Genomic DNA, 22,512 nt, shown 5'->3' with positions numbered 1-22,512 from the left:
CCTCTTGACCCTGGACCTTCATCATGGCCCTGTCTACTTCCACGTAGGCTGTGTCCAACAGGGGAATTGGATGGGGCTCTGTGCCCTGGACCCACACCAAAGGGATGGGGTCAGCATGGGAATGTAAGGCCATTTCCTCTGGGTACTGGCCCCCTGACAGAGCCCGCACCTGATACCACCCCTTTAGTGCTGAATAGCCTGATCAGGAGAGGACTTTGTCTGGGAGAGAAGTGGCTGGGGCTCTGTGCCCTGGGAAGCGAGACAGACAGGGAGCCGGGTTCTGGCAGCTGAGACCACCTTCTGCCAGACAGAGACCCTCCTGACCCTGGCTCTTCAGCCCAGCCCTGTCCACTTCCTTTGTGCAGTAAAGCAACGAGACCATCAGGAGCTGGATCCTGGCAGCCAAAACCATCCAGTCACTATACTGTGAGTACCTCCCACCCTGGCCACCAACCACTGTGAGTACTGAGGACCCCTTCCAGCCTACCACCCTTCGTTTCCAGTTCTAACTGATTTTCACCCATAGTTTACATTTTCAAATAAATATTGGTAAATGCCAAAGAAATTTAAAAAAAAATAAAAACTGAAAATGAAATATATGTTAGTTTTGAATATGGTCACAATGTCTATGGTTCTATTTATTCCAAATGTTCATTATGTAAAACTTATTTATGTATCATAATAACTAGTGACACACTGAAGAGTAACTCCAGGGAGTGATAGTTGACATTCTTCTCTGGAGGCAGCTGAGGTTATTACAATATTTCATTATCACAAAACAATATGTCTTCAAACACAGACAACAATGGCTTTTAATATTCTCTAGCACAATTATACCAGATTTTCTTTGCACTATCAATACTGGAAATAATTAAATTGCTTTTTCCATTACATCAGTATAACTTTTAATATAGTACATCTCATGAGTTTATTTAGCAAATGATTTTGTTACAATATATTTTATATTACTTAGTTATGCAGTTGGAAAATCTATTTGTTTACAAATATGTCACTGCGTCTCATTGGAAAGTATCTTGGCTAAGAATGTTTTTCTAGTAAAAAAATATATTTTCTAGTTGGAAGTCCTCAGTTCAGACACTCAGGAGTTCACCACCAAGTTTCTGAATCCCACAAATATCATCTTTCATTCGTTTTGTGATTTTTCATAATTTCATACAAAAGAACAGATCAGACACTATAAATCTTCATCTTTCTAGATAGCGAAGAGTGATCACATACCATAAATTCATAACAAGGTATTCTAACTGCACTATATTACTATCTATCCACCATCTTGGAGAGGAAAGTAGACTAAATGTCCAATATAGTTAAGAATTATTACTTCATATATATAATATACGTAATATGCAGGGCATTAATGGTAATGCTGTCAAAAAAGTTTGATGTGCTTTCTGTTTATTTGTTGGCAAACATTAGAAATGTCAAAGCCAAACATTATTATTCTAAATCTGAAATTTTTTTCCACCAGAATTTGTTGCACTACATAAGGTTAAGAAAAGCAAATGTTATTGAAACGATATCTTCCTCAATGAACCACACATCACACCACACATTTCACCATCATGAAACACAGGCACTTAAAAATAACATCTACTCAGGGGCGTGCACAGGGGTGGCAAGCAAGGGCACCCCAAATCAGTGGGGACACAGAACTCCTCCGGGGCTGGATGGGGAGAGCGAAATCTTCTGACCCAGGCTGGGGTGGGAGATAACAGCGCCTCTGGCCCTGGGGCTACAGGGAGGAGATCCAGCTCCTCTGGCTACTGTGGGGAGAGCCAACTGCAACGGCCCTTGGGCCATGGCAGGGAGAATCAGGTCCTCTGGCACCAGGTAGAGCCACTCCTCTGGCCGTGGGCAGGGCGGGGGAGAGGGAGAGCCAGCTCCTCCAGCTGCAGCGGGTGGGGAGGGAAAGCCAGCTCCTCCAGCTGCGGGGTGGGAGAGTTGAGGGGGCACAGAAAGTGCCCCTATAAAAGCGGCCAAATTTTTATTCCTGGGCATGCCCCTGCATCTACCAGAACAAAATAAGTACATATATAATGCATATTTAGAAGGCTTTTGAATCCAGAAAGAGATGGGTCTAAAGTTATGATCAGCATTTCCATCACCATTACGAAGATACTGGCCAAGATTCTCTGGTGCATGGAGTTTCCACACAGTGCAGCAGAGGCAGGCTGTTGGAAAGCCAGTTACAGCTCTCTGATGCTGTACTGCCATGAGCACCAACATAGATGTGACTCAGGCCAGCTGGCAACAGTCTCTAAGAGGCCATGAACCAGGTGAGGGCTCTACATGCTTCAGCCATGCCCATCCTCTGCCCCACCCACCTCCATGTTGAGGCTAGGGTTGCCAGGTGTCCAGTTTTTGACTGGAACGCCCGATCAAAAAGGGACCTTGCCAGCTCCGGTCGGTACTGCCGACCGGGACATTAAAAGTCCGGTCAGTGGTGCAGCAGAGGCCTGGGGCTAAGGCAGGCTCACTGCCTGCCCTAACTCCGTGCAGCTCCCAGAAGCAGCCACTGGGTGCCCAAAGGTGTGCGGGCAGTCAGGGAGGCTCCACACACTGCCCGCGCCCCGAGTGCCAGCTAAACAGCTCCCATTGGCCGGGAACCACAACCAATGGGAGCTTTGGGGGCAGTGCCTGCAGACGCGAGGGCAGCGTGCAGAGCCTCACTGGCCGTCCATGCACCTAGGGGCTGCAGGTACCTTGCGGCTGCTTCCTGGGAGCTACGGTAGGCACCGCTGGGACCCCGCACCCACTCCCATGCCCTAACCTCCTGTTCCAGACCAGAATCCCCTCCCACACCCCAACCCCCTGCTGGAGCCCACAGCCCCTAACCCCTTGCCCCAGCCCTGAGCCCCCTCCTGCAGCCTCAGCCCAGAGCCCTCTCTCGCACCCTGAACCCCTCATTTCTGGCCCCACCTGGAGCCCTGTTCACATTGAGCAGACAAGAAATATAAAACTTGCTTCAGCCTGAAATGTGTAGAACTTGTATTTTTAAATGCTTTGGATAGCACAGCTAAAATACAAATATATACTGAATCTAAAATACAACCCACAACATTGTTTGCAATGCAGTTGGAGCTGGTGGGCTTGGGAAACTATGTAGATGTTATATTGGCATCTGAGTGGAAAAGACTTTTTATCAAAACATTAAACATGTCTTACCACAAAAGCCTTCAAACAGGACTGAAAATAATTTTGAGTCTTCAATTCATTGGCACGCAGAACAATATGCACAAGACTCTTTCAGATATGGCTTGACCTATTTGCTGATGTCAGAACTCTAGCTACAAGACATTCTAATAGTCAAATTATCTATGGTCAAACAAAAGTCTGAAGTAACTTGGCTGAGTAATCAAGCAGAAAATACAGACAAACTTTAGAAAAGATAGTAAAGCTTCCTGATCATAACAGGCTCTAGGCATTCAAGTGACCATGTGTAATAAGACAGCACATATTATATACACAATCTGATTTACCCAAAACCATCACACCAAAAAGAAAGACACTTATGAAATGGCAAAATTCCTAAACCACTAGCGTCCAATGCTATAACATTTCCATAGGCTTCCTTGAATTAAGGTAAAAAGAGGGGAATTTTATTTATTTCAGAGAAATAAGAAATAATTGTTCTCTACTCTTGTGTATAAAACATACTTCTGAATAGGACTGCTTTGTTTTAAAAGTCTGGCAATTTAAATTAAGACTACCAAAAGCCACATAGCATAGGTTCAGCATTTTGAGAATTACATAAACGCTGTAATTTAGTGGTTTTCAACCTTTTTTCATTTGTGGACCCCTAAAAAATTTCAAATGGAGGTGCAGACCCCTTTGGAAATCTTAAACATAGTCTGAGGACCCCCAGGGGTCCACAGACTACAGGTTGAAAATTGCCACTGTAATATATATATAAACCTATATTAATTGGCTAGTGTGAATATACATCACTGCCTTCTACTGGATAGACTCAAAAGTGCTCAACTATGTTTCATAGGCCTTCTACTGCTAACAGCTAAGAATAATTTCCTTTTAGCTCAAGTGACAAGGGCCTGAGCTTTTGGAGTACGAAAATCTGAGTTCTAAGTTCCAAATGGTGATAGCGAAGACACAGTACCAACCATAGAGTCTTGGGACACCATGAATTTATTACTACAGTATAGTATATTTCTTATAAAATTATGTACAGCCCAAATAGTATGGTGGCTCCTTGGCAGCAGCAGCTAGCCAATATTCATGGCATAACCAGTTTGTTTCCATTAGGGAGAGAAATTGATGATCGAGTCAGGCATTTCTTTGCTGCAATCCTGTTTATTTATAAAGAATGTTTCCCTGAACACAGTAGGAACGAACAACAGGAAGCAGTTTCCTTGCTCCCAGTTTCCAAGCCTGATGTGCTCAAAAGAAGCTCTAGCTCTCTCAGCTTCCTCCTAGGACCGTGCGTACCAGTTCGTCTCTGGCTTTCTTCACACACACTTCCACCAGCCTACCTTGTTTCAAGACTGAGCTTGATACGTTAATGGAGGGGATCATATGACGAGACTACCTACAATGGCATGTAGCAAATCTGCGACTGCTAGCAGCAAATATTTCCAATGGCTGGACCCTAGATGGGGAGGGCTCTCAATTACTACAGCAAATTCTTTCCCAGGTGTCTAGCTGGTGGGTCTTGCCCACATGCTCAGGGTCTATCTGATTGCCATATTTGGGGTAGGGAAGGAATTTTCCCCTGGGTCAGATTGGCAGGGACTCTGGGGGGTTTCGCTTTTCTCTGAAGCAAGGAGCATGGGTCACTTGCAGGTTTAAACTAGGTAAATGGTGGATTCTCTGTAACTTGAAGTCTTCAACGGGTCCATCAACTCTTCTAGCTACTTGCCTAGTTTTACAACAGGCTATATAAAAAGCACTAGTGAAGTACGTACAAACTAAAATTTCATACAGACAATGACTTGTTTATACTGTTCTATATACTACACACTGAAATGTCAGTACAAAACTTATATTCCAATTGATTATATGGTAAAAACAAGAAAGTAATTTTTTCAATAATAGTGTGCTGTGACACTTTGTATTTTTATGTCTGATTTTGTAAACAAGTGGTTTTTAAGTGAGGTGAAAGTTGGGGATACGCAAGACAAATCAGACTTCTGAGAAGGGTACAGTTGTCCAGAAAGATTGAGAGCCACTGGACTTAGATGATCATGATGGTCCCTTCTGGCCTTAAAATCCATGAGTCAATCAGTATCCCAGTCCCTGTGTTTCTAATCTGTCCTAGGGAAACTCCTCCTATTCTCCCTGAATCAGTTTTTGCTCAGGCCTTCCCATGCAGTCCTGTGCCTTGGGTAGTGACTTGTAATGTTTCAGTTACCTCTAAATAAAGGGGCATATAACTGAACCCTCATTTATCCTGAATGAAAAATAGTTAGCATGTACATCAGCTTCAACTGACATGCTTATGGTCAGCCACCAACACTCTTCAGCATAACAGTATATTATATAGAATTCACGTACAACATTTTGAGGGGAAACCAGGGGATGATAGAGGATTTTTTTGCTTTTTTTTCTGACTAGTTTTGTGAGATGGGTCATTTTATCAAGTTTTGCTTTCTGAAAGTTATAAATAAACATTGTATAAGAAAAATAAAGTTATAAAATGCATGAGGGGGCCAGTTAGTGCAATGGCAGAATGTATCTCTCAAATACACTGCATAAGTGCTTTTTTTGCTTTGCTAGCAAATTCTCCAGACATCTATTTTTGGTATGAACAATTTTGAGAATATAGTGCTGCCTAATTGTGCCAGATGATAAGCAGAGATTTTATGATGTGGAGAACAGTCCATTAGGGAGCTAAATTCACCAAACTCATTTCACAGAAGATTTCAGGTCATATTGACACCAAACTCCCAAAGAGGAAAAATGAATACTGGCTCCATAATGAACACCCTTATTTTTTACAATCTTCTTGTATAATACATAAGGAGAAAAATCACGCTCATGTCTCAGTTTGGAAGTTGTCTTCAAAAGTGTCTTTTTAAACTAAATAATAAGTTACTAGTCTTGCCTTTAGTATCAGGAAAAATATTAATGAACGCAACAGTGAAGAAGTTGTAAAAGTTGGGTCATTTATTTAATTTCTTTGTTGTCTGACGCTTTCATGCATTACATTCTTTTCTCACTAACCCAAATATATCATGATTTTGTATTTTATCTGGAAGAGAAGTATTCTGAATAGGCTAGCTACATAAACTGGTTCTTTAACGTATCTTCTGTGTTATGATAAGAACATAAGGTGCTGCTCTCATTTACACCAGGATTCATCAGAATTATTACAGATTTACACCAGTGTAATGGGACACAGTTGAGCCCCAAACATTTTTAACTAGTTGTAAATCAGTGTGTAATGTTACTTAATGTTAAATATGATAGTAGTGGACTATAGCTATTGAAATTCTATTACAGATTTTTAGAGTTTATGTAATATTCACTGGTTCCTATGTGTGAATGTCTGACTTCAAATAAAGATCTGAAATCTTCAAATAAAAAACAACTTCCAATAAGTGTGCCAAGAAAAAAAAGTTCTAATTATAGGTGTGAAAGAACACAACATATCTTGTATACTTTAGCCCTGATTCAGCAAAGCACTTAACTTTAAGCACGTGAGTAATCCCATGTACTTCAAGGGGACTAACTGCATTGTTGAAGTTAAACCCCTGCATGAATGTTTGCAGGATTGGAGCCTTGGACCCAGTTCGTCAAGCACTCTGCATGTAGTACAATCCCCACTGACTTTAATGACTGACACTGCTTTGGACCTTAGCTACTTTATTCAAGTCAACATCTCCTTAGTAGGATCATTTGTCATGTACTTAATTTTGAATCTTGCAGCCAATCTTCCACCCTGTGTCACTCTGCTTCCTGGCTTGTCACTGAGTCAGTTCAGAAGCTAATTCCAGGCAGCACGTAACTGGCACTTTAGAACCATTTTAAGCATACATTCTAGATGAAAAGCACTATCTGGGGGTTAATAACAAACACCAAAAGTACTCAAAGTCTGCTGTCAAACATTTTCAGGTAGAACTGATGTGTTGTGTTACCTTCAAAAATTCTCTGAGATTTGAACAGTTTTCTTTCATTAGCTTTTTTTCTAGATGGATCTGATCTTTCCAAGCTTGATAAAATAAAACTGAACAGTTTGTACAGTACAAGAACATAAATATACTAATTATTAGGGCTGCAGGTTTGTCACAGTGGTAAAAGTGTCATAGGTATGGTTATTTTTCTGTTTGTCTATGACTTTTCTTTGGTTCCATAGTCCCGCTCTCAGCATTGCGAACTGACATAACGGGGGTTGCAATGCCACTCAGGTTTGGCCCAGCTGCTCATTGTCTTGACGGGGGGGAGGCCCTGCCCACTTTAAATGGCACTCTGATGACCTTACACACCATTTCCCCCTAAGCCTGTGACTTTTACATTTACCATGACTGCTCTATGATTTATTATTTTTAAAAAATATGCAAATCTGAAGCCTTGTTAATTATACTTGTATTAGGTGCTTAAAAGACCAAAAATCTGACTTACTTAATTGAGAAGAAAATTATTTTTTTTGTAAAAATGCTTCATACTCTTTCTACATGGATTTGGACTATTTCTAGGTGATTGCATCAATGTGGCACACTGCTTGTATATCACCCACAGGAAAATACTCTCCTTCATTATAAGTATGTATAGCTCTCCTTGAGGAGAAACTACTAAAATTGTGCTGATGTCTCAGAAACATAGACTACAAAAAGTGGGCTAATGATTATGTACATCTCAACAAAAAGAATATTATTGTTATAATTAGACATTAGGAGCCAAGTGCAGCCCTAGAATGGTAGTCTGTATAAGTCAGATAAGCAGCACAAGTGATGTTCAGTGTGTGTGCCTTTAGAACAGAGGTGGGCAAACTATGGCCTGCGGGCCACATCTGGCCCGGCCCCTGAGCTCCTGCCCCAGGAGGCTCGCCCGCAGCCCCTCCCCTGCTGTCCCCCGTCCCCCGCAGCCTCAGCTTGCTTTGCTGCCGGCGCAACGCTCTGGGCGGCAGGGCTGTGAGCTCCTGGGGCAGTGCAGCTGCAGAGCCCGGCCTGACCCAGTGCTCTGTGCTGCACGGTGGCGGCGGCGGCGGCGTGGCCCGGCTCCAGCCGGGTGGCGCAGCTGTAGCGCTGCCAGCCACCGGTGTTCCAGGCAGCATGGTAAGGGGGCAGGAAGCGGTGTGTGTGTGTGGGGGGGTGTTGGATAGAGGGCAGGAGAGTTCGGGGTGGTGGTCAGAGGGTGGTGATGTGGATAGGGGTCGGGACGGGAACAGGGGGTTGAATGGGGGCAAGGGTCCCGGGGGGGGGCAGTCAGGAAGGAGGGGGTTTGGATGGGGCGGCAGGGGGCAGAGGTTCCAGGGGCAGTCAGGGGACAGGGAGAAGGGGTGGTTGGATGGGGCAGCTGTCCCGGGGGGGCAGTCAGGAATGAGAGGAGGGGTTGGATGGGGCAGGAGTCCTGGGGGGTGAGGGAGCGGATAGGAGGTGGGGGCCAGGCCACGACCCCCTCCCCTAACCATCCCTCCATACAATTTCCAAAACACGATGAGGCCCTCAGGCCAAAAAGTTTGCCCGCCCCTGCTTTAGAATGTATTCTGCATGGATTCTGCTACTGTCCACTCATTCCCCTCACGAGACTTACCTTTCATCTATTACTCATGTGGCATAGTCTTAAAGAGGACAATGCTCAAATGCTACAGAGGAGTATTTATGGCCATGCATGACATCTGCACATGTACCATGCAGCAGTCCACAGTCTTGTATTCACTATCCCACATCTGAATGCAACCTTGAGTAGTTGGGCTAACTAACACAAGACCATGATTTTGTATTAATTGCTGATAGGGACAAGTCAAGTTTAATATCATGTCAGCTCATTGCGGGTAGACCCTGTTCCCTAATTTTCTTGCAAAGACAAACTCCATGTTAACTTCAAGTATATCGAGAATAAAATACGAATCAAACCAAGTAGGGTACAATTACTGCTTATTCTTTGTGTAAAGAGATTCTGGCAATCTGTGTTATCAAATGGATGGAAAGATCAGCAAAGCTGACTTTAGGCCACAAGTCTCTAAAAGCAAATCTCAGACTACAGACGTGCACGCTCTAAGGAAACATATATATGTTAATTCCAAAACAAAATCATCCCGTTAAATTGAGTTACAGTTGAAAATACATCAAAGTCTGGAGCCTATGGCTGCAATTATCTAAAGCTGGATGCACAATAGTTTAAATACTGCATCATAGTGAGGTGTACGTAGCAGATCGTGAAGATGACCTAATCTACAAGAATGAGGTCTCTAAAGGGTTGAAAAGGTAAATTCTCTATTTATTTATTCTTTAGATTAACAAAATAATAACAAGAGGCACCCATCTGAACACTTTAGGTGTGTCTGACAAATACTCAAAATGATAAATCAAGGAAAGAAACAATAACTAACTTTTTAATACCATAAGTGGGTGCAAAACTGGTTGGAAAACCATTCCCAGAGAGTAGTTATCAGTGGTTCACAGTCATGCTGGAAGGACATAACGACTGGGGTCCAACAGGGATCAGTTCTGGGTCCGGTTCTGTTCAATATCTTCATCAATGATTTAGATAATGGCATACAAAGTACACTTATGAAGTGTGCGGACGATACCAAGCTGGGAGGGGTTGCAAGTGCTTTGGAGGATAGGATTAAAATTCAAAATGAGCTGGACAAACTGGAGAAATGGTCTGAAGTAAATAGGATGAAATTCAATGAGGACAAATTCAAAGTACTCCACTTAGGAAGGAACAATCAGTTGCACACATACAAAATGGGAAATGACTGCCTAGGAAGGAGTACTGTGGAAAGGGATTTGGGGGCCACAGTGGACCACAAACTAAATATGAGTCAACAGTAATGCTGTTGTAAAAAAAACAAACATCATTCTGGGATGTATTAGCAGGAGTGTTGTAAGTAAGACACAAGAAGTAATTCTTCCATTCTACTCCGCGCTGATTAGGCCTCAACTGGAGTATTGTGTCCAGTTCTGGGCGCCACATTTCAGGAAGGATGTGGACAAATTGGAGAGAGTCCAGAGAAGAGTGACAAAAATGATTAAAGGTCTAGAAAACATGACCTGTGAGGGAAGATTGAAAAAATTGGGTTTGTTTAGTCTGGAAAAGACAAGACTGAGAGGGGACATAACAGTTTTCAAGTACATAAAAGGTTGTTACAAGGAGGAGGGAGAAAAATTGTTTTCCTTAACCTCTGAGGATAGGACAAGAAGCAATGGGCTTAAATTGCAGCAAGAGAGGTTTAGGTTGGACTTTAGGAAAAACTTCCTAACTGTCAGGGTGGTTAAGCACTGGAATAAATTGCCTAGGGAGGCTGTGGAATCTCCAACATTGGAGATTTTTAGGAACAGGTTAGACAAACCCCTCTCAGGAATGGTCTAGATAGTACTTAGTCCTGCCATGAGTGCAGCAGACTGGACTAGATGACCTCTCAAGGTCCCTTCCAGTCCTATGATTATATAATAATAATGTTACAAAGTAGTACAAGAATAAAACATATTCCCCATTTTTCCCTAATCATCGTCCTCAACAATATCTGCTTCTTCAGCAACCCTCCTAAGAAGGATGCCCTGAAGAGCAACAGATTTGGGCTATTTTTGACCAGGGCATTTCACAGGAATGGAGAACACCCTGCCAGTGATCCCTTCTCTTTTATATTGGGGTGGGGAGGTCCAATTTGAGCATCTCTGCTGATCTCTCCTATGGTGGTATGTCATGGGGAGACTAGCAGCCTCTCTGGTAGGAAGGTCCTAAACCATATAGGGCTTTGTAGGTCAATACCAGTATCTAAACTTCATCCAAAAACGCATGGGAAGCCAGTGCAGATCGTGGCGCACTCACTCTATGAACACGTTTGCAGTGGACACTCCAGTGGGTATTTATGGCACACAGACCTCTACTGAAAATGTTGGAAGGACTTTGTCCATTTCTTTGGTGTAGGTATGAAATGTAATATGTGAATGGAGGATGATTAATTAGGAGATGTTTGGGCCCGAGACTGTTTATTAAGTAGTGTGAGGGCAGAGTTAAGGTTATTTATGTGATCGTAATTATGCATTTCCATACTTACAAATGCTTGATTTGATTAAGTGTAACTTTAACTGCAGTCACTAAGAGGGCAAACTCTGTACCCCACTGCACCCATTCCCCCAATGCTATGGTTTGGGAGAAACACTAGGAGGGGCATCTTGTAGAGTTTTCCTTCCCCTCCACCACTAAACACAGACTTCATCATGGGAGGGGGGGGTCAAGATTGCTCTAAATTATTAATCCATACACTTTCCTGAACTAGCCATAATCACCAGTGGTCTGGATTGTACCCGGGAATGTGACACACTCCATAATACTTTCTTTTTAAGATCTGACTAACTACAGAGAATATTAAAAATTTGCTCCCCTACTTAAATCTCCTGCTATATAAAGTAAATATCAAATCTGAACATAAGAGAAGAGTTATTTATTCTACTTTTCTTCTAATATACAAGATCCAACTCTAAGTAATAAATTAGTAATGACAGGTTTCAGAGTAGCAAGTAGTAATGGTATCCTTTAACAAATTCAGGGCCTGATCCAGCAGGAAATATCTGCAGCCTTCTGGCTGGCACAACCCCCACAAAGCCACAGATGATGCTCCTCTGCAGAGCTACCTATTCACTTGAAAATGTGGCCACCTGCTGAAGGACTAAAGAAACAAAACAACAGCCCTTCACATGGAGGAGCTACAGAACAGCTCAGAGGGAGGCAAGCTCCTGCATGTTATCTGCATCAGAACACCACCGGCTTTGATTGTGTCAGATCTCACAAGCTAAGCATTGTTAAATCTGATACTTGTATAGGAGACCACAAGAGAAAAACCTGTGTGTGGAAGAGATGCTGGTGATTTGATAGACAGTATTCTTCCCTCTTCTTTTCTGATTAAGCCAGTACCCAAACATGGTATAAGAGGCACTAAGAAAGGTTTGTGGCTATTTCCTGATGGCCCGGCATTTTCTGCAAAGGCAGAAGTGATGACCTAGATGTCCTGGCTAAATTCCATAGGAATAATTACATTCTGACTACCTGAATATATCATATTATTTAAATTGTATATGGCACTTTTCAAAAGGGCTGTGTGTATAAATGAATATTTGGTTTGGTCAGATCCAAAATTGGAAAAGTTCTAAGTTGTTGTGTAGTGTTGCTGTGCACTATAAAACCCTAGATGTGGCTGTATTTCAGTGTTGTGTGAAATTATGCCTGAATACAGTGTAAAATAGTGCTTTTGAATGAAAACTGAAATGTAAGTGTTGAGTATAATAATAATTGTTATTAGCAGTGACCAATGGAGGGAGAGCTCGAGGACTGAAAATGAGATTCATAACGCATCATCACAGCTGGGCCCATTCAGTCTATCACAACTGCTAAAGCCCTAAGACTGGACTAACATGCCTCATACGGAGATCCAATTCTCAGAGAGGCCAATCATTTTTGTCCCTATCTGTCCTTCACTTCCACCTGACTGAGCTGCAGAATATTGCTGTCAAAGACACATCTTTAGGCTGCACTGCCCTTTGGAAATTTTTTCCTGGCTGACAGAGCATTAGTTAGAGAGACAAGATGGGTGAGGTAATATCTTTTATTGGACCAACTTCGGTTGATGAAAGAGACAAGCTCTCAAACTTACGCAGAGCTCTTTTTCAGATCTGGGAAATATATTCAGCGTGTCACAGCTAAATACAATATGGAACAGAATGTTTAAAATAAATAGTTCACACATTTTAAGGGGCCGTTCACGGTGAAGTAGCCTATTAAGACCCCTTTAGTCATAGTGGGGAAAGGAATGTGGGGAGGTTGTTAATGTTGTGGAGGAAGTCCATTGTGTCCTGGAGGAAGCTGGCCCTTTGTGTGGTGAGTGGTTTGAGGATGGTTTCTGAGAGTCCCGATATTCCTTCACTAAGAATGCCGTGGCCAGTTATGAAGGGTCTGCCTGGGTTCCCTTGATCATGCATCTTGGGAAGCATATAGAGTTTCTCTTGGGTTTGTCTGGGGAAGGATTTGATGATGTCCTTAAGTTCCTGGGTAAATTGTGGTGTTGGGTCCTCTTTGAGTTTTTTATAGTAGGTGGTGTCAGAGAGCTTTTGTTGCCTTGTTAACATTGTCATCATGGCTGAAGACTGCAATGGTACCCCCTTCGTCTACTGGTTTGATCACTAGCTAGTGGGACTTCAAACCACTCACCACACAAGGGCCAGCTTCCTCCAAGACACAACAGACTTCCTCCACAAACTCCACATTAACAACCTTCCTCAGAACACCATCCTTGCCAACATGGATGTCACTTCCATATACACCAACATCACCCACAATGATGGCATAGCTGCCTGCCTCAAATATTTACAAGACAATGGACAACCATCAGATATCCACCCCAAACACATTGCCAAACTTATCCATTTCATCCTCACCCATAACAATTTTTCAGTCAACAACAAACACTTTGAGAAAGGCCATGGGTACTAGGATGGCTCCCCAATATGCCAACATCTTCATGGGCCACTTTGAAGAAGAATTTCTGGACAAATGTACCACAAAACTAATGATATATCTGAAATACATTGATAATATTTTCATCCTCTGGACAGATGACTTGAACTCCCTCATAGATTTCCACCACAACTTCAACAACCACCACCCATCTATTAAATTCTCTCTGGAACACTCCCACACTAGCCTCAACTTCCTGGACACAACAATCAGCTTCAATAATGGAACCCAACAGACAGCTATTTACAAGAAACCCCCGGATCACCACATTTACCTTCATAGATCCAGTAACCACCCCAAACATATCAAGAAATCTGTTATCTAAAGCCCAGGCACTCAAATACCAATGAATATGCTCTTAGGAGAAAGGCCACAATGTATACCTTCACACACTCAAAACTGTCTTCCCCAAACAAGGACATTCCACCAGAGAAGTAGATCACACCATGAAATAAGCCACCCAAATACCTCTTAAGAACCTTCTACAATACAGAAACAATACCCCCTCTGACCCCACACCCCTTCTTGTCATCTCTGACCCTACACTGGAACCGGTATGAGGTATCATTAAACAACTACAACCAATAGTCAATAGGGACTCCATCCTGAAAGAAATCTTCCCTGTACCCCCTCTTCTAGCCTTCAGACAACTTCCCCACCTCTCCAAGCTCATCATCAGAAGCAAGGTCCCCACAGACTAGGGCACACCAATTCAAAGTGGCACCAGACCTGCTAGAACAACAGATGCAAAACCTGCAGACATATCTCCACTGCTACAATGATCAACACTCCCCACAACACACCTTTCAACATCCATGGGTCCTACACATGCCTATCACAATACATGGTGCACCTTATCCAGTGCACTAAATGCCCAGTAACAACTATGTGGATGAAACCAGACAATCACTACATACTTGAATGAACTCACACAGGAAAAGATAAAAGACAAAAACACCTTATCACCAGTGATCACTCTATTTCTGACCTATCAGTCCTCATTCTCAAAGGAAAACACATAACACTTTCAAAAGACAAGCATGGCAACTTAAATTCATAACTTCGCTAGACACTAAAAATCACGGACTGAATAGAGACACTGGATATATGGTTTATTACAATACGCTATAACCCACTAATAACTCCCCCCCTCCTCCCCCAAGATGCATTCTCCCCCCACTTCCTGCATTCCTTTCCCTCCCTCCATGACTGGAGAGGTGTTAATGGGCCGCTTCACCTTCACATATGTGTTAAATATTTATGCTAAACAATCCTGTTCCATCTTGTATTTAGCTGTGACGCTGAGTACATTTCCCAGATCTGAAGAAGAGCTCTGTGCAAGCTCAAAAGCTTGTTACTCTCACCAACTGAAGTACGTCCAGTAAAAGATATTACCTCACCCACCTTGTCTGTCTAATCTCCTGCAACCCACACTGCATATGAGTATGTCAGTCAGTGAGAGAAGAACCTGCCTGCCTCTGCCCTTCTTCATCTGTTGGAAAATGAGTTTATCCTCAGCCTGTGGACCTGAATCTGCAGTCTCTGCTTAAGAGCAATCCTCATGGATGTCAATGGGAAATGCTTTATGAGGCCTGATCCAACTTCCATTGAAGTCAATGGGAGGTGGATCAGCTTCCATGCAGCATTTGCTCCTCAGACAGAAGCCATCTTAGGCATCCATACATACAGCCTAAAGCAGTGTTATGCACCTATCAGTATCTTATGACACTTTGGAAACATTTGGAACAAGCTGACATATGAGTAAATGGGGAAGATAAAAAGTCATCTTAGGGTATATTTTACACTTCTCCATATCCAGGATGGTCTGCAGAGCTTCCATGGACCAGAAGTTACTGACGCTGCATTTGCTGGAGAGGATACAAGTCAGTGTTTTTACTGAAGTTCAAAAATGGAATTAGCTTTTCAAAAGATCAATGTACAGTTTGCATGATTTAATACAACTGAAGGAAGGAGCTACATAAAGTATGTAAAATTCATTCGTTCTTTCTATAATTTTCTTACAAAGCTTTTTTTTTTAACTAAATGTATATACAAATTTCTCATTTCTAAACAGAATGGAAGTTGTTTTTCCTAGCTGCATCAAAATAAATAATTTTACTACTACACGTGGCAAATTACATCACCAATATTTTAATACATTGCTTTACATCTTTATTTTGGCAATTAAATGGGGAGCAGGTTGCAACATGCTGGAATGATTAATTTTCCTTTCTATATTTTCTTTATATTATTTATTTATTAAGAGTTCCCTGCAAAAATCACTGATGTATATACAGGCAAGGAAAATCCAGGATTTTGTGTTATTTTGATAGTCTCCAATTGGTAAGACTTACAAATGTATTGGGAAAGGAGGGACTTGTTTTGCTTATTTTATAAACAGGAAATCTAAATAAAGCAAATCTAGTGTGGTTTAAGAAACTGCACTTTCATTTTGATACAGCTCTAGAAAGATCTGAGTCATAAATCCATAATAAAGGGAAAAAGCATTGTTGAAAAATCATATAATCGATCAAATCATGATAATTTCTAGTGATTGATTAGGCCTTTTGTTATACCAAAATTCACTTCCTAGTTCCTCTTGCTTATATATATTACTGTGACATTAGATTTGGCACATTTCCACAGAAATATAAATGAGTTAAAATGTTTCAATTTTTGTAAAATGCTTCATAGTACCTATAATGAAAATGATTCAGTTAAATAAATTTAGGTGATGCAGTAAATTAGGACCTGATCCTGTAAATATTTACTCGTGAATAATTCCACTAAAGTAAATGAGACTCCTCACATGATTAAGGGTCCGTAGAAGAGGATTCAGTCCATTAATAGACTATTCTTTTACAATCTGGATATCTAGATTAAAATCTAGTTTAGGTCACAAGAAAAATTAGTTTGGTTGTTTCCACTTAATCCCTTGTCAAAAATAACATTTGTCCATATCTCAAAACTACTAGAACTTTTGGCACCATCCATCCGTAGGGGGCATGTACAGGTACTTTGGGTTGGTATGAGGCAGACTGGAATAACTGAATGGGACTAGGAGATCACGCATCATGACTATCTGCACTGTACCTGATTCTAGCTGCAGTGCTGCTACTACTATTTTCTCTTTACAGGACACCCAAATTAGCCTAAAATATTTTAAATAAATTGACTGTGTCAAGTTAACTGATATTTTTATAGTCATCTCTTCATACCAGTTTTTGATTTCGCTAGATCCACTGAAAATCTATATGCTAGACAGGCAACTGAATTTAAATTGCATTTTATGTTCTGTAAATAAAGATATTTATCTACTAAATACAAAGTGGGAAGAATAATGTTGTATTAGTCATAAAAGATCTGAGGTGTAGAACTTACACTTAGTATTTACTGTCCAGCCACAACACTGGACTTCATCTCTCCAGAGTGTGCAGAAATATAAACACTTTGTGATAATATGGTTTACTCTCGTTGTCCATTCTGCCATCTATCATATGATTTTGTAATTTTTAAAAATGTTTGTCATGCATGGTGTCAAATTTCAGTAATTTAGTTAATTTATCAGATTACTTTGCAAGTGTTAGAGCACCAAATCCACACAGTATTGTTGTGATTTTTTGACAGCTAGAAAAGAATCATAAACTTGGAATTAAGTATTCTTGATACGTCATACACATTTTAATACATAAAACAACTTCTTAACATGTTGAGCAGCATTTTAAACACTCAGGATTATGGCTGAGGGATCTGCAGATAAAATAATAAATAAAAATAATTCAAATTACATTTCTGCTTGATAAGACTCTCAGTGACATGAATGGGTGCAGGATCAAGCCCATCATAAGAAAATATAGAAGTATACCAACAATTACTTAAAATATTGTGCAATCAAGATTTAATTAAGAAAAGAATAAAATTAATCAAAGAACTTTTAAAGGTAAGTTAAAGAATATTTTAACAAATTAAGAATATTCAACACTGGTTTAAAACACTGCTGTTTTAAAGAGATGAAATGTTTGGTCTTATATCACAGAGTAATTCATGCTAAAGAGTAATGAAAAAATAGAAAATTATGTGTGGGGAAAGAACCAGGATTTAGTCTTTGAAATTCTATAAAGTCTTAACAGCCACTGACTTTATTTCCCTCCTTCCCTCCCCCACCCCCATTTGCTATATTAGAAGTTTTCTTTGAACTTACCATTTTTAGCCTTTTACAAAAGCATAAATCAGCCATAACAAATTTGTTTTCTATTAATTTTTCTGTGCATATGAATTTTCCATTCAAATGATCTGAGTTAATGTTTACATAATCTCTAATTTAAAAAGTGTTTTAATGACTGTCATCAGGTCAAGGTCAGGCTACTTGTAATAAGGATTTCCACTACCAAGGTCTCTAGTAATTTGCTGTTCTCTAAAGAGGTCCTTGGTGCATGCTTGCTTAAACACACCTTTCAAGCACTACCTATTTTTCCATCCTTAGTATGACAACATGGAGCAGCTTTTATATTTTCCATTTTTATTACTTATGTTTTAATTACCCTTAAAAGAATGAGTCAATGCTAACTGGATTAGTAAAACCATTTTTTAAAAGTTAAAAATACTATTCAGTGTCTTCTCTGGTCAATTTTACCGAGGGAAACTGATTCAAACTCAGCCAACCAGCAATACCCATCTGCAGTGTGTAATAAAAAGCAAGCTCATTTCAGCTCTTTCTACAGAAAATAAAATCCAGTACCCTGTTGGGATGGTTACAGAAACAGAAGGTTAAAACTATTCCGTTAATTGGCAATCTGGCTTTTTTAGCGGTTACCCTGCATCATTCTTTGAAAGCGATGATAGTTCCCCTCATAGAAAACATTTGGGAAGTCAACAGTGGCGGCTGGCAAATAGCTACACATCCTGTTGAAGGAGCTGACAGTTCACACAGCCGTTGGATTTCTAAATTCCCTCCGCTTCGCGCACAGAAGAAGAGCCCTTTGTTTCCCCGTTGCAACACAGTTTATAGTAGTTACCGAAAACTGGGAAACGTGTCCCCTAAACCAAACCCTGAGATTCACGCTGTCTGGAGCTGCTCCAGGAGGAGCACTGAATGAGTTTGGATGTTGGCAGTTCATCGTCTCCAAAGCCATGTGAAGCTCAACAGCAGCAAGGAAAGTACAGAGGGGAACAGCTGAGCTTGTAGGGCTTTAGGTCTACACTATAAAATAGAATACCCCCCCGCCCTCCCCGGCCATTTTTTCACTAACAGCCCTCTGTTTTCTCACTTTACTGGCCTCTTCTCCAGCAATACTGGTGACATGACTGTGCCTCGCTGGAGTCTGCCTTCCCTTGGAAGGAGCGTGCTAACACTTCCCCTTGTAATTATGGCAATAAAGTTCACTTTGCTCGGCGTTGCTTTTACCTTTCTAGAGAGACACGGCGGACTTTTGCACTCGTCCGAGCCTCCCAGCAAGACACGCTCGTTTCCAGCCATCCTTACGGCTCCTGAAGGGCATCCGGGCAAGGATCGCTAGAGAGGTAGGTACCACGCTTGCGAAGTGTGGCTCCTAACGCGCACACATGCAATCTCCTGCCTGTCAAAGTCGATTGCAGCCGGCAGCGGCAGCAGCCGCCAGCCGATTCCCTGTGTCCCAGACATCTTGCCCACACACAGCGCTTCCCCGTGCGCTGCTACGCTATCTTGCATTGCATTGCCTCCAGCCCCTCCAACAAAAGGCGCTGTGGATTCACAGCCATGCATGGACGCACAGAGCCAGGCAGAGGCATCGACCTCCCCCGTGGCTAGACCTTACCAGCTGGCTTTGCTGTTCTTCGCCCGGCTGGCAGCACGGAGGGGTCAGCTGGGCTCCCACGGCTGGTCCTGGTCCTGCCGCTGCTGCCGCCCGGTTCCCGGTAGCCAGCATCACTTCTCCATCAGCCCCAGCAGCAGCCGGCCAGCTCCCCCGCAGCCGCCGCGGCAGCAGCAGCAGCAGCAGCCAAGCCCGGCTCGCGGAGCGAGGCGATCCCGCAATGGAACTTGGCCTTTCCGACTGACAGGCCGGGGCGGCCAATCGCCGCCTCCTCCAGCTCGGAGCTGGGGGGGGGTTGAGCGAGCGGCGGAGACCAATCAGCGAGGAAGCTCCCGACGTTCGCCGCCTCCCTTCCTCGCAGGCTCGTTTCCGCGAGAGCGGCGAGCTCCTGGGAGCGGGAAGCGCTGCGCCCCGGCCGCGCCGCGGGGGGACGGGGCGGCCGCAGGGCGCAGGGTCCGGGACTGGAAAGCGCGGGCACCGCATGGCTGGGCCTGTCCCTCGCTATCAGCGCCTCGCGGTGCAGCCAAGTGCCTTGGCCCCGGGGCCAACCCCTGCTCTCTCTTGCTGCCGTCGCTCCCCTGGAGTCAGTGGATTAGCCTTACGCCTTACTTGCGGTCTGGTCCCACCCGGGCCCTCGCTAGGATGGGCCCGATTGCGCCCGGTGCTGTACAGGCTCCATGTGAGAGAAAGCCCCTGTCCAGAGGACCGGGGTGCTGAGAGCCACTGACCCCTGTCCATCATGGAAACCACTTCAAACCAGGGGGTGTGGCAACAGCCCCACCCCCCCAGTCCAGCACCTAGGCAGAGGAGTTTACAAACTAGTCTCATCAACAGACGACATATACCCATAATGGTAAAGCTCCAAATTCCCTTGCGCATGACTCACTGGCTGGGGAAAGGGGAGAAATGCTCAGTTCTTCATAGGCCAGTAGGGCGGAAACATCTATATCTCAGGCCTGGGTCTTGATCCCTCCACTTACTTCTACTGATTAATCCTCTCCATTTAGTGGGGGAGGGGGATTGGTGAAAATATAATTGGTGTAAATCCAGAATAAATGAGAATAGAATTTGGCTCATTGTGACAAAGGGTTTAAATAATCAAAAGCCATCTAATAATCATCAGGCACTGTTTAATATAAACACTACGTGGTTATAAGGGATGATATTGTCCTCTGTGTGCAAGTGTCTCTTAGCACCTTCTTTGGTTAATACCTTTGACACTGGCTGCCCATCACTGACTGGCAGTCTTTCCCCTTTCTCAATCTTGTGCTGCACTGATTCTGGAGCATGGTGTTTTGAAAGCACCTGATTTGGACACCTTACTGCTGGATTATTTTAATTATCCACAGGTATTTCCCCTGTCATTTTATTATTTGGCTTACAGGAATGTTGGCCCTAGTGCTAAAGTCTCTTTCTTTAGTCAACCCACAAACAGAAATCTGGGCTGTGTTGAAACTATGGAAACTGCCATGAGAACACCTGGAAGTCATGGGAAGGATCCTGTTTATATATCTTTCCAGATTGTCTCACTCTTACAATAGAATACGTATTTTATTTGATGGCATCATAGGAGCCGACTTCCTGAGTTCCTGGGGGGCCACCGACTTTCTGAGTTCCTCGACACCTGCTCTGCCCCAAGCCCTACCCCCACTCCACCCCTTGCCCCAAGCCCCTGCCCCACCTCTTATCACTTCCGCTCCGTCCACCCCACCCCTTCCCACCCCACTCCACCCCCTCTCCTCACCTATTCCTGCCCCTGCTCTTCCCTTCCCCCTCCCCCCCCCCCGAGCCTCCTGTATGCTACTGAACAGCCGATCGTGGTGGGTGGGAGGTGCTGGGAGGGAAGGGGGAAAGCTGATCCGTGGTGCTTCTGGTGGGTTCTGAGCACCTACTGTTTTTTTCTGTGGGTGCTCCAGCCCTTGAGTCAGTGCCCATGGGTAGCATGTCTTTAGGGCCTAATCCTGTATGGTGGATGTGCCTGCTACAGGTTCTCATTGACTTCTCAGCACCTTGTAGAATTGTGTCCACAAAGTAGTAAATATTTCTCGTGAAAATGGTGGTGTGTGAATAGCTATTGTGCCAATGGACAAATACGTTATTTATGCTATAAATGGACTATACTGTTTTGAAGGGGAGTGGAAATCTGAACAGCACAGTCTTTTCCTGATTTATTTCTAGATTCCAATATCCTTACTCAAGTTGACTTCATTGCTATTACTGTGGAGTTAAATGCCACTCAATGAGAGTAAGTGTTACATATTTTGGCCCTTTACTTGCAAACCACATCAGTGTACTCAAATTTCCTTCTGGTTAGACTGGTCCACCAAGATAGCAGATTTATTTTACTCTCATCCTTCAGCTGTTTTTCTTTTTTTAGATGGCAGCAGTGATACATGTGGGTCCAGCATAACTAACTGTACCAAATCTGAACACTGGGTACACTCACATTTTTTTAGAGGAAATATTCAAAACTATTCTTGCATTTAAGACTTTACATACTGAAGTAAAAATGACAGCTCTGTTTTGCAGCTAGAAGATTATCTAGTAGTTCAGAAGCCATCTCAAGTACTGAAAAATGTATTTTTAAAAATTTAATTTTTAAAACTACCCTATAGTGCAAAAAAAATTTAAATCAGAGGAAGATTTTTAACATTTGATGTCAGAGAGCCAGACCATATTTTACAAAACCATATTTTATTTACTGTTCAGATTTGTACAGATATTGCAGAACTATCAAAAGCATTTTACAGTTAGGATTTTATAACTCCTGCAAAGTGTAACCTGATTTTAGATTATGTATTAATGATAATTGATTACCCTTTATCACTTTGAGGGTTGACAGGTTCTTGCCCCGAGATCAGGCCCAGTATTATTTAAATTATTATATAGTTGGGAACCCTGATGTGCACAGTTGCAATACTCACAATATAGGAACTGTTTTATATTTACAAATATAGTTTATTAATACATTTAGCACAGTCACAAACACCCCAGCTTAGTATGGTAGATAGAGATACTACAGAATGTACATCTGCACATCCATATACTCACACCATCCCTTGTAGAA

The 22,512-nt window shown here is 42.6% G+C and overlaps 1 protein-coding gene across 9 annotated transcripts in view; it reads right to left on the bottom strand.

Moving 5' to 3' along the window:
- Positions 1-19,705, bottom strand: part of B3GALT1 (beta-1,3-galactosyltransferase 1) — a 378,681-nt gene extending 358,976 nt beyond the window's left edge. For 5 of the 9 annotated variants that reach the window (XM_075117926.1, XM_048869766.2, XM_048869767.2 and 2 more), the window contains exon 1: positions 19,449-19,704. The gene's annotated coding sequence lies outside the window, so the exon portion shown is untranslated. Of the gene's footprint in view, positions 1-19,057; positions 19,408-19,448 lie in introns of those variants that run through there. The other 4 variants (XR_007359151.2, XM_075117928.1, XR_012664369.1 and 1 more) reach the window with 3 other exon arrangements.
- Between the last annotated feature and the right edge of the window lie 2,807 nt (positions 19,706-22,512).

Source organism: Caretta caretta, chromosome 11 (genome assembly GCF_965140235.1).
Source record: "Caretta caretta isolate rCarCar2 chromosome 11, rCarCar1.hap1, whole genome shotgun sequence".
In the NCBI taxonomy this organism is placed as follows: Eukaryota; Metazoa; Chordata; order Testudines; family Cheloniidae; genus Caretta; species Caretta caretta.
The sequence above is the reverse complement of the archived record's forward strand: the minus strand, read 5'-3'. Positions and strand labels throughout refer to the sequence as shown.